The sequence below is a fragment of the Moschus berezovskii genome, chromosome 22 (genome assembly GCF_049115385.1).
Source record: "Moschus berezovskii isolate FMDL1 chromosome 22, NW_MosBer_1.0, whole genome shotgun sequence".
Lineage (NCBI taxonomy): Eukaryota > Metazoa > Chordata > Mammalia > Artiodactyla > Moschidae > Moschus > Moschus berezovskii.
The window spans coordinates 26,667,512-26,680,888 of NC_142481.1; the positions used below are offsets into that span (position 1 = coordinate 26,667,512).

At 44.7% G+C, this 13,377-nt stretch overlaps 1 protein-coding gene across 1 annotated transcript in view; it reads right to left on the reverse strand.

Annotated features, from left to right (window-relative positions):
* The window catches only part of NFAT5 (nuclear factor of activated T cells 5), a 191,083-nt gene that overhangs the window by 177,018 nt on the left and 688 nt on the right, over window positions 1-13,377 (reverse strand). The window contains exon 2 of the mRNA XM_088830608.1: window positions 11,858-11,942. The gene's annotated coding sequence lies outside the window, so the exon portion shown is untranslated. The remainder of the gene's footprint in view (window positions 1-11,857; window positions 11,943-13,377) is intronic.

Consider the following 13,377-nt stretch of genomic DNA (forward strand, 5'->3'; position numbering starts at 1 on the left):
AATACTATGTTGAATAAAAGTTGCAAGAATGGGCATCCTTGTCTTGTTCCTGGTCTTAGAGGAAAAATTTTCAGCTTTTCACCATTGAAGACGAAGTTAGTGGTGGGCTTGTCATCTACGGCTTTATTATGTTGAAGTACACTCCCTTTATAACTTTGTTATAAACTTTGTTGAGAGTTTTCATCCATAAATGGATGCTGAACCTTGTCAAATGTTTTTCCTGCATCTATTGAGATGATCGTGACTTTTATCCTTCATTTTGCATCCCTAGAATAAATCCCACTTGATCATGGTGTTCAATTCTTTTAATGTGTTGCTGAACTTGGTTTGTTAATATTCTGCTGAGGATTTTTGCATCTATGTTCAACAGGGATACTGACCTATACTACAATTATCAACATTCTGTCATTCTTGTTTCATCTATATCTCTACCCACTTCTACTCTATTCATTACTATTTTCTTACAGCCCACACCTCCCCTTTTTTTCATCCCCCCCTCTTCAGGCTTCTTTCACTGAGTATTAGTGTCTCTGAGGCTTCCCCACACTGCTGTGTTGTGTCGGAATTGTATCCCTTTCTGTTACTCAGTGGCATTGCATTGAATGCATTTGCAGAAACTTGTTTATCTGTTCCCCTTTTAATGGGCATTTGGATGGTTAACAGCTTGGGCTGCTGTGAATATTTTTGTACATTTTGGGGCATATATTCTCATTTCTCGTGGATAAATACCTTTTCGTATGTTTCTGTAGCCACCAATGTTTACGAGCTAGTCACTACTCGAAAAAAAAATGTGATAAAATGAACTGAGAGGTGGAACCAAGAGCTGCTCGGTGGCAATAATCGTTTCATATGGTAAAGTGCATTCCATTAAGTTCCAAAGTTGAGCACAAATGCCAACAGCAAAGCCTGGACAAAAAGAAAGGACATCTGAGGTAGGGACTGAGTGATTCAGTCAAGAATTTTGAAAAAGAACAGGCTGTGAAGAAGAGCCAATATGTAAAGGCAACCAGGAGACTTCCTCCTGCAAGGGACAGAGACTTCTCTCCAAAACACTGGCTGGACTGGGAGACCAGCAGGGTGTCCCAAAGCAGGGCAGTTTGGGCGGGGCAGATGCAGCTGGAGCAAAATCAATGCCCAGAGTGTGTCAGTGAGATTTTTCATGATGTTTTATTATGTCATGTTGAAGATCATTGCTACCCTTTGTTTTTCCTTTCTAAATCCACTCCTGAACTGCCACACCAGAACAAGAGACCTTCCAGCAATCTTTCCTCTTTGGTGTGGGGAGATGTTTGTGTATAGTTGGGAAACCTGGGCTTCTGCCATTAACTAGCCATGTGTGCCTTTGTCTCCAAAGCTCCTTCCAGCTCTGAAATATTATGACCCAACAACTATACTTCTTTTTTCAATTCATGCTGCTTCTTATTACAAAAGTACGTGTATTCACCATAAATAGTTAGAAAATGTAAATAAGAGAGTCGAATAAAATATAAAATCACTCATTGGACTTCCCTGGTAGTCCAGTGGTTAAGAATCCACCTGCCAATGCAGGGGATGTGGGTTTGGTCTCCGGTCCAGGAAGAGGCCATATGCCATAGGGCAACTAGTTCTGTGAGCCACAACTACTGAGCTTGCACTCTAGAGCCCATGCTCTGCAACAAGTGAAGCCACCACAATGAGAAGGCCTCTCACCACAACTGGAGAGTAGCCCTGCTCCTCACAACTAGAGAAAACCTGTGGGCAGTGACGAAGACCCAGTGCAGCCAAAAATAGATAATAATAAAAAATAAAATCACTCATCATTTTGTCACCCAGTGCTAACTCATATTAACCTTCACTCATTCATTAACACAAATTTATTGAGTGTTTGCCATGTACTGAGCAGCATAGGAAATGTATCTTTCTAGGAGTTTCATATTTTAATGAAATTGTCCTGCTTTGTAACCTGCCTTTCACTAAATAGACAGTTGTGAACATAGTCTCATGTCAGTGAATATTTTCCTACAACGTTCCAGTTTCTCACATTAATGAACACTCTCAGAGTTAAGATTTTGAAAAAATTCATAGCTGTTACTTTAAGATAATTCCCACACGTAGAAATCCTAGATTAATTAGTAATCACCCCATGAAGCCTCTGGCAGGCGAAGCCAAAACAGTCACCCTTCCTAGCCTCTCTTTACATCCTTCCACTCAAACATCTGCATTTAAAGGGTCTATTCTATAACCCCTGCTACCCATTACCGCAAACACTAGACACACAAGGCTGTGGATAGTTAAGCTAAAACAAATTAAAATAAAGAATTCCGGTCCTCGGTTGCACTAGCCACATTTCAAGCACTCCATGGGCACATGTAGTGTTACTGTGACAGCACAGAAAACATTTCCATTATGGCAGAAAGTTCTACTGGACATCACTGGTCCAGATGAGAGGTTTTATTGATGCCAATTATTGTTAGTTTGGGGTACAGAGATTTGGGGGATTTTCTGGAGATTTTCCTTTTTATTGCATTTCTTGGTCCTTTTATTTTTTTTATTTGGCCATGAGGCTTATGGGATCTTAGTTCCCCAACCAGGGATTGAACCTGAGCCCTGACAGTGAAAACACCAAGTCCTAATCACTGGACCAACCAGGGAACTCCCTCTTGGCCCCTTTATAACTAGCATTTACCAATTATTGCTTTACATATATCATGTTTAAAAGCTTTCAACTCTTGGGAAAGGTGTACCTTCTGCTCACTGGTCCCCTGTACATGTCTGACTATGGGAAAACCTCAGAGCCCTTACATCTGGTCACTGGGTTTAGATTCTGATTTCCTTCCTAGAGACAGAGCTCCAAAAGAGTTCCATTAATAATCTCTACCCAGAGACTTCCCTGGTGGTCCAGTGGTAAATAATCCGCCTGCCAATGCAGGGGACATGGTTCCACCCCGGATCCGGGAGGGTCCCACGTGCAGCAGAGTAACTAAGCCCGTGCACCACAACTACTGAGCCAGCACTCCGAGCCCGAGAGCCGCGACAAGAGCAGTCTCCAGTAAGAAGCCCACGTGCAGCAATGAAAACCCAGTGAAGCCAAAAATAAACACAAGAATCTCTATCCAAATTTACTTACATATACATAAGGAAACTCTGGAAGGATACAAAAAAAAAACCCCTTAGGAATGTAACTTACATTCTCTATGGCATCCAGAGCCCTGTCTTTGCAGATGAAGACAAGAATGGGAAGGAGATTTTCCATGTGAATGGATCACCGATTTAAAAATAGATCAAAAATAAATTTAAAATATATCTTATTAAATTACACAAATAGCATACAATTGTAAAAAAAAATTAATAGTAGACAGAGAAATTCCTTTCACTGAAGGTTATTAATGGGAGGTTGGTGAGACTCCTTTCAGATTTGGGTCTATTATGAACAATCATACATAACACCTTTTTATATAAATAGGGTCATGGGCAATTATGCTCTTCAGGGTGCTTAACACTTTAAAATTGTATCTTGTCAGTGTGATTTCACTCCTTAGACATCACCAGAGCCTTCCTTTTCCTTCCTGACAGCTGGAAAAAGTGGCTTTTAGAGCTCTAGGAATTTTTTCTCTTACGTCTCCAGGTGGCCCTTGATAACACCTCCACGTTTCTCTCTGGAAAGCCCGTCTGGCAGACGGTTTCGAGATGACAGCAGAAGTGGCGGCAGTTGGTCCAGGTCAGTGCCACGCTCACCGACGCTGCAGAGTCAGCTGCCCCCACAGCCCTCTCCCTTCCTCCGGTGTCTCCTGGTCCACACCTCTCCCAGGCAGCGGGAGTGAAGGGACTAACAGCATCCAGATGGAGTGTCAGGCAGGAAAGAGGCTGGGGGCACCAATAACAGCCCCATTTCCGATCCACTTCCAGACGCCGTCTTGCTGGACGTGTGCCTGAACATGCATTTTTTTTCTGTGTTTCTGTGACGGGTTTCCCACACTGACCTTGGAGAATCCCTCCCCTACCCCTGCTTGGGTGCATCCTTGGTCGTCATCTTCCACAGGAGAGGAAGGGGCATTTCCAGGGGACTGGGCAGGCCTGGGGGGCCACAGAGAAAGATCCCGTGTGCCACAATTAAGACTTGGTGCAGCCAAACAAATAAATAAAAATATTTTTAATGAAAGAAGCAGAGGCAAACGGTGAGTCACCTACAGGTGTTGCTGATGCCCTTGGGAGTCATCCAAAACCTGGATCAAAAAGAGAAATCTCAGTTCTGGGGGGTGAGTGTGCCCCTTCCCCAGGGAGCCCAGTAACCGGCCCAGCTTCAAAGACTCTGATCCTGGCCCCGCAGGTCTGGAACCAGCAAGTCCACAGAGACAGAAAGTAGATTAATGGTTGCCAGAAGCTAGAACTGGGGGAATGCGAAGCGACTGTCAGTGGGTACAGGGTTACTTTTCACGGTGATGAAAATGTTCTGGCTAGTGGTGATGGTTGCTCTGTGAATATGCTAAAAATCACTGAATTGTACACTTTAAAAGGATGAATTTTATGGAATGTGAATTGTGTCTCAATAAAAAAGGAACTTGGAGGGTTGCCAATCTACTGAGATATAATTGACAAGCACTAAAATGCACCTATCTTAATGTAGAGTTCAATGATTTTTGACAAAGACACCCACAACACCACCACCCGAATCAAAATATAGGACATGTCCATCACCCAAAAGTTCTCCTGTGCCCCTTTAGCATTATTTTTTCCCACAAAATTGAACAGAGTAGAAACTATCAGATTCCATCACACATAGTAAAGAGTGTTAATTCATAAAATTTACATTTTGCTTATATTTAAAGGTATATATACACTCAGATTATACGGTTGTGATGTGAATCACAGCAAAAAGATATGAAAGTTCCTACTGAAACAGAAGTACCATGGAAGGTGTAGGGGGTTGTGGCAGAAATGTTATGCACTTGCTCTGAGGCTGCTATGAGCTGAGCTCTCTGCTCTGCACATAAATGCACTTCAGTCAATACTTACAGCCACTTTCTACGATGTGCCTCATCACCTCTTTCTGCAGATGAGGAAACCAAGACCTTACAATCTTTGCTAGAAGCTAGATCTGATTTCAAAACATACTTCCCTTAATGCCTCAGTTTTCTGTTTGTTTTTCAGTCGCTAAGTTGTGTCAGACTCTTTCACGACCCAATAGACTGTGGCCTGCCAGGCTCCTCTGTCCATGGGATTCTCCAGGCAAGAACACTGGAGTGGGTAGCCATTTCCTTTTCCAGGGAATCTTCCTGACCTGGGGATCGAACCCGTATATCCTGCATTGCTGGTGGTTTCTTTACCAATGAGCTACCAGGGAATCCTCTTTTCTCTTTGTGGGCTTATAATTCCAGCTGAAATGTCAAATCCTAGCGGACGAAGACAGTATCTGTCCACCTCCGTTCATTCGTTCAAGCACAGCCAAAACAATAAAGAGAAGACGACACAGCCCTCCCTCCAGGGAGCCTGCAGTCTAGTCCCAGGTGTGCACACCCACCAGAGCCAGAAACACCACGACAGGAACTCAGTGTCATGTTTCTCTTTGCAACCCTGGGTGTAACCCTGGGTGTGATGGGCTGGCTTTTCCTGTGTCCAGTTGCTGGGAATGTTGCCCCAGTCTTTTCCTGAGACAATCCCAGGCAGTCAGACAAGGTGGACCCGGTGAGGCCCACTCCTTTCTGGGTTGTTCTGTAAGGACAAAAGGAGTCCTCATGATACACAGAGTCCTGAGGCTCCAAGGACCCCGGGCCAGGGGTCCTGCTGGAAACACTGGAGACCTCCAGAACCCTCCAGAGTCCTCCTGCCATGCAACTGGCTGCAGAGAAGCAGGGGAAGGATTTAAAACACAGACTTTCTCAGTAGAGTCTCTGTCCCTGAGTTACACCTCCATGATAAACTGGTAGCCACCATCAGCCTCTCATTTCAAGAGTCAAGCCAAGTGGCATAAATTCTACCTTCCAGTAATCCCTAATTGAGTTCACCCTTACTGAGTTGTTGGTAGTTAATGAGCCTGTTTATCTGAAGACTCAAATCCTTCTTTCTCCCTTAGATTCTCTAGCATCATTAAATCTTCTAAACATTAGGGAACGTCTCTAAATGCAAGTCTTGGACATCACCACGCTCAGCACACCCCATGTTCTGGAATAGTCAGGGGACTCCCCAACAGAGGCCAGTTTTCATCCACGGAGTATTTAAAAACCTGTGAGCTTTGAGGTTACTAAGTCCTCCTCAACGTGCTCACCTGGGATGGTGTGGAAAGCTTTGGAATCACACTGGCCTGGGTTTGGGTCACAGCTCTATCACTTCTTATCTTTGTGGCCTTGGGCAGTTTACCTAACCTCTCTGAACTTGTTTCCTCATCTCAAAAAAAAAAAAAAAGAAAGAAAACACCAAAGCAAAACAAAAAACTATGAGCCTTGTAGTGTTACTGTGGGATTAGATGAAATCAAAGTATGCAGTTGGTACCTAATACATACCAGCTCTCCTCCCCCTCCTCCTGCCTGACAAGGTGATTAACATTCTGCAGAGACAAGAACAGCCAAGCAACTTTCTCTAAAAGAGGATTCCTTTCTCTGTTCATGTTTTTCCTGGAAGGGTGCTAACAGGAAACCTTAGACTGGCAAGAGCACCTTAACTTTGGTCCTTCTGCGCAGTAATAAAAGGTTCCCACAGAGTCTCACCCGCCTGGAGTTGTCATATATTACATGACACGAAGCACGTGCGTCCATTGGAAAACGGTTCTGTCTTGCCATCTGTATGGGCACCAAGAGATCAGAGGCCCCATCTCCCACTCATAGTCAGCCTCGCTTCGGTCCGTCTTCCGCTCTTGCTCTCCCTGAAGACACTTCCGCGGAGGTCAAATCTCAAAATGCAAATCTGCAAATCCAGTCACAGACGCCTGCTCTTCCCCCTCCACCGTCTTTCCTGCAAACCCCAACGCGGCCCGCCCGCCCGGAAGCTGGACCCCCTCTCCCGGAAGCTGCACCAGCCACAGGTGTTTTTCCTTTTCCTTAAGCAGCCCAATTTGTTTCAGCCTCAGGGCCTTTTCAGCAGCTGCTCACTCCACCTGGAGCTCTTCTCCTCCAGATGGAAGCTTCTTTTGCAATATGTAGGTTTTGGCTCCAATGCACCTTCTCAGCTCACATCTATCACTTCACCCTATTTTATTTTCATCCTTGCCCTTGTCACTACCTTTAAAACGCTCTGGTTCGTTGTCTGTCTGATTCACAGTGCACCCCAGGGACGCAAACCATGCCTGTTAAATAAATGAACCCAGGGAATTCCCTGGCGGTCCAGAGATTATCAGCTCTCACTGTCGATGGTCTGGGGTTCAATCCCTGGTCAGGGAACTAAGATCCCACAAGCTGCACGGTGTGGCCAAAAATAAATGAACCCTCTAGTCTAGCCATTTAAGTATAAATCAATGATCTTCAGGAAGGTCTTTCTTCATAGGAGAGCTTCTAGTGTGTGTCTAGACAGTCCTTTTATTTTTGGCATTTTTGGCAAAATGACTTGCTTCTGGAATTTAACAAAACCAGACAACGCCTGTCTCCCTTGTCTCACCCAAAGCTGTGTCACCTCTTCTAGGATCTCCGAGTCTCTGGCTGCCCAGCTCCTCCATAATAACCAGGCATGGATGAGACAGAGATTTAAAAAAACCCCACTGGAATATCCTGCTGCCTGAAAAACTGAAGCACCACAGACCTGGAGTTTTGAAACCAGAGGCAGCCCGAATCCAGCCAGTGTCCCTGCTCCTCAGCAGGAGTGATTAATTCAGGCAGGAGCCAGGCAAGAAGTGCTGGTGGATTTTAAGATCCAGATGGAAAAAAAAAAGCTGGGGGTGGGAGTGGGGGTGTGGAGTAGGAAGAACACACTCTTCTTCACCCAGGGGATTTTAACCTGCTAGGATTGATATTAAATGTGAAATTGCGGGTATCTGTGTGTATGTACCTTTGGGGGACAGGGTCCATAGTTCTTATCAGAGTTGCAATAGGGTCTCTACCCTAAAAGGTTAAGAACTCTGGATCTGGAAGGCAGGCAATTAGGTTAGCAAATCATCATCCTAAACATGACCTGAACTGAGACAATCACGAGAAAGGAAAAGTGCTTCATGCTCCAAAGAAAACAAAAGCTATTTCCAACAGGAATTGGCTGTCACATTCTCTGCACTTGGAAAAAAGAGAAATCAACAGAGCATCCGCCCAGCCTGCCCAAGGCCCATCCCTTAAGCCCAGGTCTCCAGGGAAGGCTTCGAGTCTTTGTTTTCCAGTCTGTGGGCAACTGGTTGGGCAGAGAGCCAGAGGGCAGAGACCTTGATGGAAGAAAATATAGAGATGTGCCAAACTGTGTGGGCTAGAAGCACCCGAGGGTGGGCTCTGGCTGCTGCCATGAGACCCACCAGGTGAGGGAAAAGGTTCAGACTCAGTTCTCTTCTGATGCCTTGCTTTGACTCCAGCCATGGAGTCAGGGCTGCTGTTTCCTCCAGGTGCTCTGGGCATCATGGTACTCATCAGGGGCCTGGGTGCCTATTTCTAAGCAAACTTTGGAACCTTCATAGTTAGCAAGCCCACTTTTCTCCCTGTGACCACTGCCTATTTAAGGCTATGTGTCCCATCTGGTATTCAGAAGGGACACTCCCTTCCCCTGGCCCTTCTTGCCTTTGTAAGGGGAGGACCTCAGACGTGGCAGAAGGCCCAATAAACACTGGAAGGAGCCCCACGAGCAGGCGGGCGGGCTGGGAGCCAGAGTGCTGTGCCAGCACTTGGTGTAACCTCCAGGGAGGGTGCAGTCCACACACGTCCTGGCTTCTGAGGCAGGCGCTGGGTGTCAGCCCTCAGCCATCGCCTCTCCTCCTTTGCCTCTCTGTGAACCCCACGGACTCTTGCTTGGCCTTGATTTGTTATTCTTCTGCATTTGTATAGGCTCTATCTTTAATATGTCCCTGTGCCGAGATTTCTGAATTTCCTCGCCTAAACCTGACTCTCCTCTGAGCTTCCCCATCTCGGCCAGCAGTGCCTTCGTCACCCTGGGGCTCTACCCTTCAGGTCCCAGCTCAACAGCATCTCCTACCTGGAAAGACCTTCCCAGACAGCCACCCATACCCCAGGATGCCCTCCTTCATGTCATCCTGTTTGTTGATCATGTTCTGTAACTATTTTTTCTCTTTGTCTCCCCACTCAAAACCTAAAGTTTGTGACAACAGGGGCTCCTAGGCAGTTCCCCATTTGCCTCTAAAGGGCCACTGTCCAGCCTCTTCCCTCAGGTCTTGCTGGGTTCTCCTAACCCTGTTGTCTTCCCAGGCCCAGGTGGCATTGGCTGCCAGCTGTTGCCACCCCAAGGTGCCTCAGCACCATTCCTTCACCAGGTATCTCTTAGCCCTGCCTGCACTTCTACAAACTGTCCCTGCATTAAACTCTGCTTGGTGACCCCACCTGAATGGGCACTGGCTACCCAACAGTGGTTCTGACCAAAACAAGATTCATATCTAACTCCTTGACCACAATGTGCTTTTGCCAACAAGTTTTGCCAACAATGTGCTAAGGCACATCTGTCATGTCCTAGGTATTCAATACATGTGTTTTGAATAAATTAATGAACAATACGGAAACTGTGTTTGTATTGACATTTCTGTTCAGATATAATTCCCATACCATTGATTAAATGGAACATGGTTGTAATACTTAGTGTGCCATAGAAAGTGTAGGAATTAAAGAATGATGGAGGGCCTGAGGGAAACACTAAACAAATCTCGGTAAGTAAAGAAAAGTTAAAGAGAATTAGAAAAGTTGGTGATTCCAGGAAGTAAAACAAAAATGCTCCCCCTTAGGATTTGCATGATGGTCCAGCGGATAAGAATCTGCTTGCCAACACAAGGCCCATGGGTTTGATCTCTGGTCAGAGAAGATTCTACATGCCTCAGGACAACTAAGCCCATGTGCCACAGAACTACTGAGCCCATGTGCCCTAGAGCCCAAGTTCAACAACAAGAGAAGCCACAGCAATGATAAGCCTGCGTGATGCTCCAGAGAGGAGCCAGCTTCAGCAATGAAGACCCGTCACAGCCAAAAATAAATAGGAAAATAAAGTTGTTTAAAAAAAAAAAAATGCTTCCACTTCCATGACCATTGTCTGAAGTTCAACATCAGGAGTTTATCAAAGTGGGGGAACGTCCAGCTAAGACTAGTACCTCAGAAGGTTTAGCGGAAGGTTAGAAACACACCTGTTTAAGGTTTGTAGCCTAAATGTCAGATAGGAATAATAAGGAACCCCAATGAAGGGCTCCTCACATAGAATCCCATCACAAATTAATAACAGGTTATCATAAGTGAGGGAAATGGCAGTATAGCAGAAAGAATTTATTTTAATTTATACCTCTACTTAAGCAACATTTGAAATTTTTGGTTTAGTTGAAAGTCTGTTTCTCTACTGCTGAATAATAAAATACCCCAAAACATAAATACATATATATATATATGTATGTATGTATGTATAATTCACATACCATTAAATTCCCCCTAAGGCATACAATTCAGTGTTTTTTTAGTATATTCATAAATTGGTCAGACCATCACTGCTAATTCCAGAACATATAGTGTCAAGTGTAAACTGTTAGTCACTCAGCAGTGTCCAACTCTTTGCAACTCCATGACTGTAGCCTCCCAAGCTCCTTTGTCCATGGGATTCTCTAGGCAAGAATACTGGAGGGGTTGCCATTTCCTTCTCCATGGGATCTTCCTGAACCAGGGATAGAACCCTGGCTTCCTGCAATGCAGGCAGATTCTTTACCACCAGGAAAACCAACACCAGAACATATTCATCACCTCAAAAAAGAACCCTGTACCCATCAATGTCATCTCTGTTTTCCCTGCCCTCTTGCTCCTGGCAATCAGTAATCTGCTTCTAAGAATTTGCCTATTCTGAACATTTCATATAAGCAGAATGATATGTGACTTTCTGTGTCTGGACTTCTTTCACTTACCATAAAATTGAAGTATAATCAGCGTTTCATTCCTTTTTACGCTGAATAATATCCCATCGTAGGTACAGACCACATTTCACTCATCAGTTGATGGACACTTGGCCTATTTCCACATTTTGGCTATTATGAATAATGCCACTACAAAAATTCATGCCCAAGTTTTGTGTGAACACGTTTTCAGTTCTCTTGGGTATATACCTAGATGTGGCACTGCTAGGTCATATGGTTATTCTATGTGTAACTTTTTGAAGAAGGATTCTGTTTTATTCTTTTTTTTTTTTGCCTGCACATGGGAATGTAGTTTCCCCACCGGGGATCAAACCCACACCTCCTGCACTGGAAGCTTGGAGTCTTAATGACAGGACCACTGGGAAGTCCCAGGATTCTGTATTTTAAATCTGCGTGTCCCACAGCACTACACAGTAATTTATTTGTCCTGTGGCCCCATGTACAGGCATCTGCATGAAACAGAACCCAAACTGATAAGGACGTGGAGCAAAGCAAGTCACGCACAGCAGGTTGTCTCCTACTCACACACCCACGAGACAGCCGTGGACATGTACACCAGCAGACAAGCAAGGATGCTTCCAGTCACACTGCTGGCCAAAAATCAGAAACAATCCAGTGCCCATTCACAGCACCTTGCATAAACACATTGTGGACTATACATCAAAGAAAATAAATGAACTGCAGCTACACATCACAGCATGGATGAGCCTTGCAAACATGGTGTTGAAAGAAACAAGTCACAGAGAATATGTAGTTTCATTTATATAAAGTTCTAAAACAAAGAAAGTGAAATCATGTGGTTTAGGGATGCAAATGCGGGTGGAAAAACTATTAAAAATTATTTCAACCAAAAAACAGGATATTGGTTACCTCTGGCAGGGAGAGCAGGAGACGACGTGTCAGGGAGGGACACAGGAAGGTCCTCTGAGTGGCAGCCAATTTTCAAGTTCTTGTCCTGGGTGATGGATACACCAGGGTTCACTGTGAATTATTTTTAACTGTACATAGGTACTTACTTACTCATGCACTATTCTTAAAGTTTTATTTCACAAGTCAAAGGACAGATGGAACAGAACCCATGTTGAGGGGTCAGGACACCTGGATTCTAGATCAGGTTACCCCTAAAGAGCTGAGCGACATAACACCAATTATTTAATCTCTCTGCCTTGACTTCCTCATCTCTAAAATGGGAACAATGATAATAATTGACACTTACTTAGGACTATTCCCAGGCACCATGCTAAATGTTTTTACATATGTCATCGGTAATATGTCCCAAGAGCACAACAAACATAACTGAAGCCAGCTCGAGCAAGAAGTATGACATGGTTGCAGAAATGGCCTCAGTCACCTAAGGGCAAGGTGCAGCAGAGAACAGAATCCGTCTCTTATTGCAGCTCTTCTCTCTGGAACTGTTACATTCTTCTCTTTTGAGGTAAACTGACTGTTTTTGCACTCCACTCACATGTGAGAAATGACCACCCACAGCTGCCAGGTTTATAACTTCTCCATACAGTAAGAGACTTTATTTTTGGGGGGCTCCAAAATCACTGCAGATGGTAACTGCAGCCATGAAATTAAAAGATGCTTGCTCCTTGGAAGAAAAGTTATGGCCAACCTAGACAGCATATTAAAAAACAGAGACATTACTTTGGCAACAAAGTTCCATCTAGTCAAAGCTATGGTTTTTCCAGTAGTCATGTATGGATGTGAGAGTTGGACTATAAAGAAAGCTAAGCACCGAAGAATTGATGCTTTTGAACTGTGGTGTGAGAGAAGACTCTTGGGAGTCTCTTGGACTGCAAGGAGATCCAACCAGTCAATCCTAAAGGAAATCAGTACTGAATATTCATTGGAAGGTGGGAAAGATTGAAGGCAGAAGGGGATGACAGCGGATGAAATGGCTGGATGGCATCACCGACTCAATGGACATGAGTTTGGGTAAACTCCGGGAGTTGGTGATGGACAGGGAGGCCTGGCGTGCTACAGTCCATGGGTTCACAAAGAGTTGGACACAACTGAGCAACTGAACTGAACTGATTCAAGCCAGACAGAGCCTTGACATCTCTCAGTACAGATTACACAGTTCCTTGGGGAAAGAACTCTTACTGCTCTAGTTTGGATCTAGCCTCCACCCTGACCCAATTAACTGTGGCACGGGGCAGAGACACACCACACAAAACGCCTGCCAGGGACAAACATCATGAAACCAAACGGGAACTATGGACAGTCGGCAGTTCAGCCCATGGAAATCTAACTCTGGAGAGATGCCTATTCCAAAGAGGGCAGCTCTGAGAATGGCAGGGAGAATGAAAGAACAGACAATCCAACATCGACTATTATTTCATCTACGCTTCAAAACAACCCAACTAGGTACTGTCAATATCCCC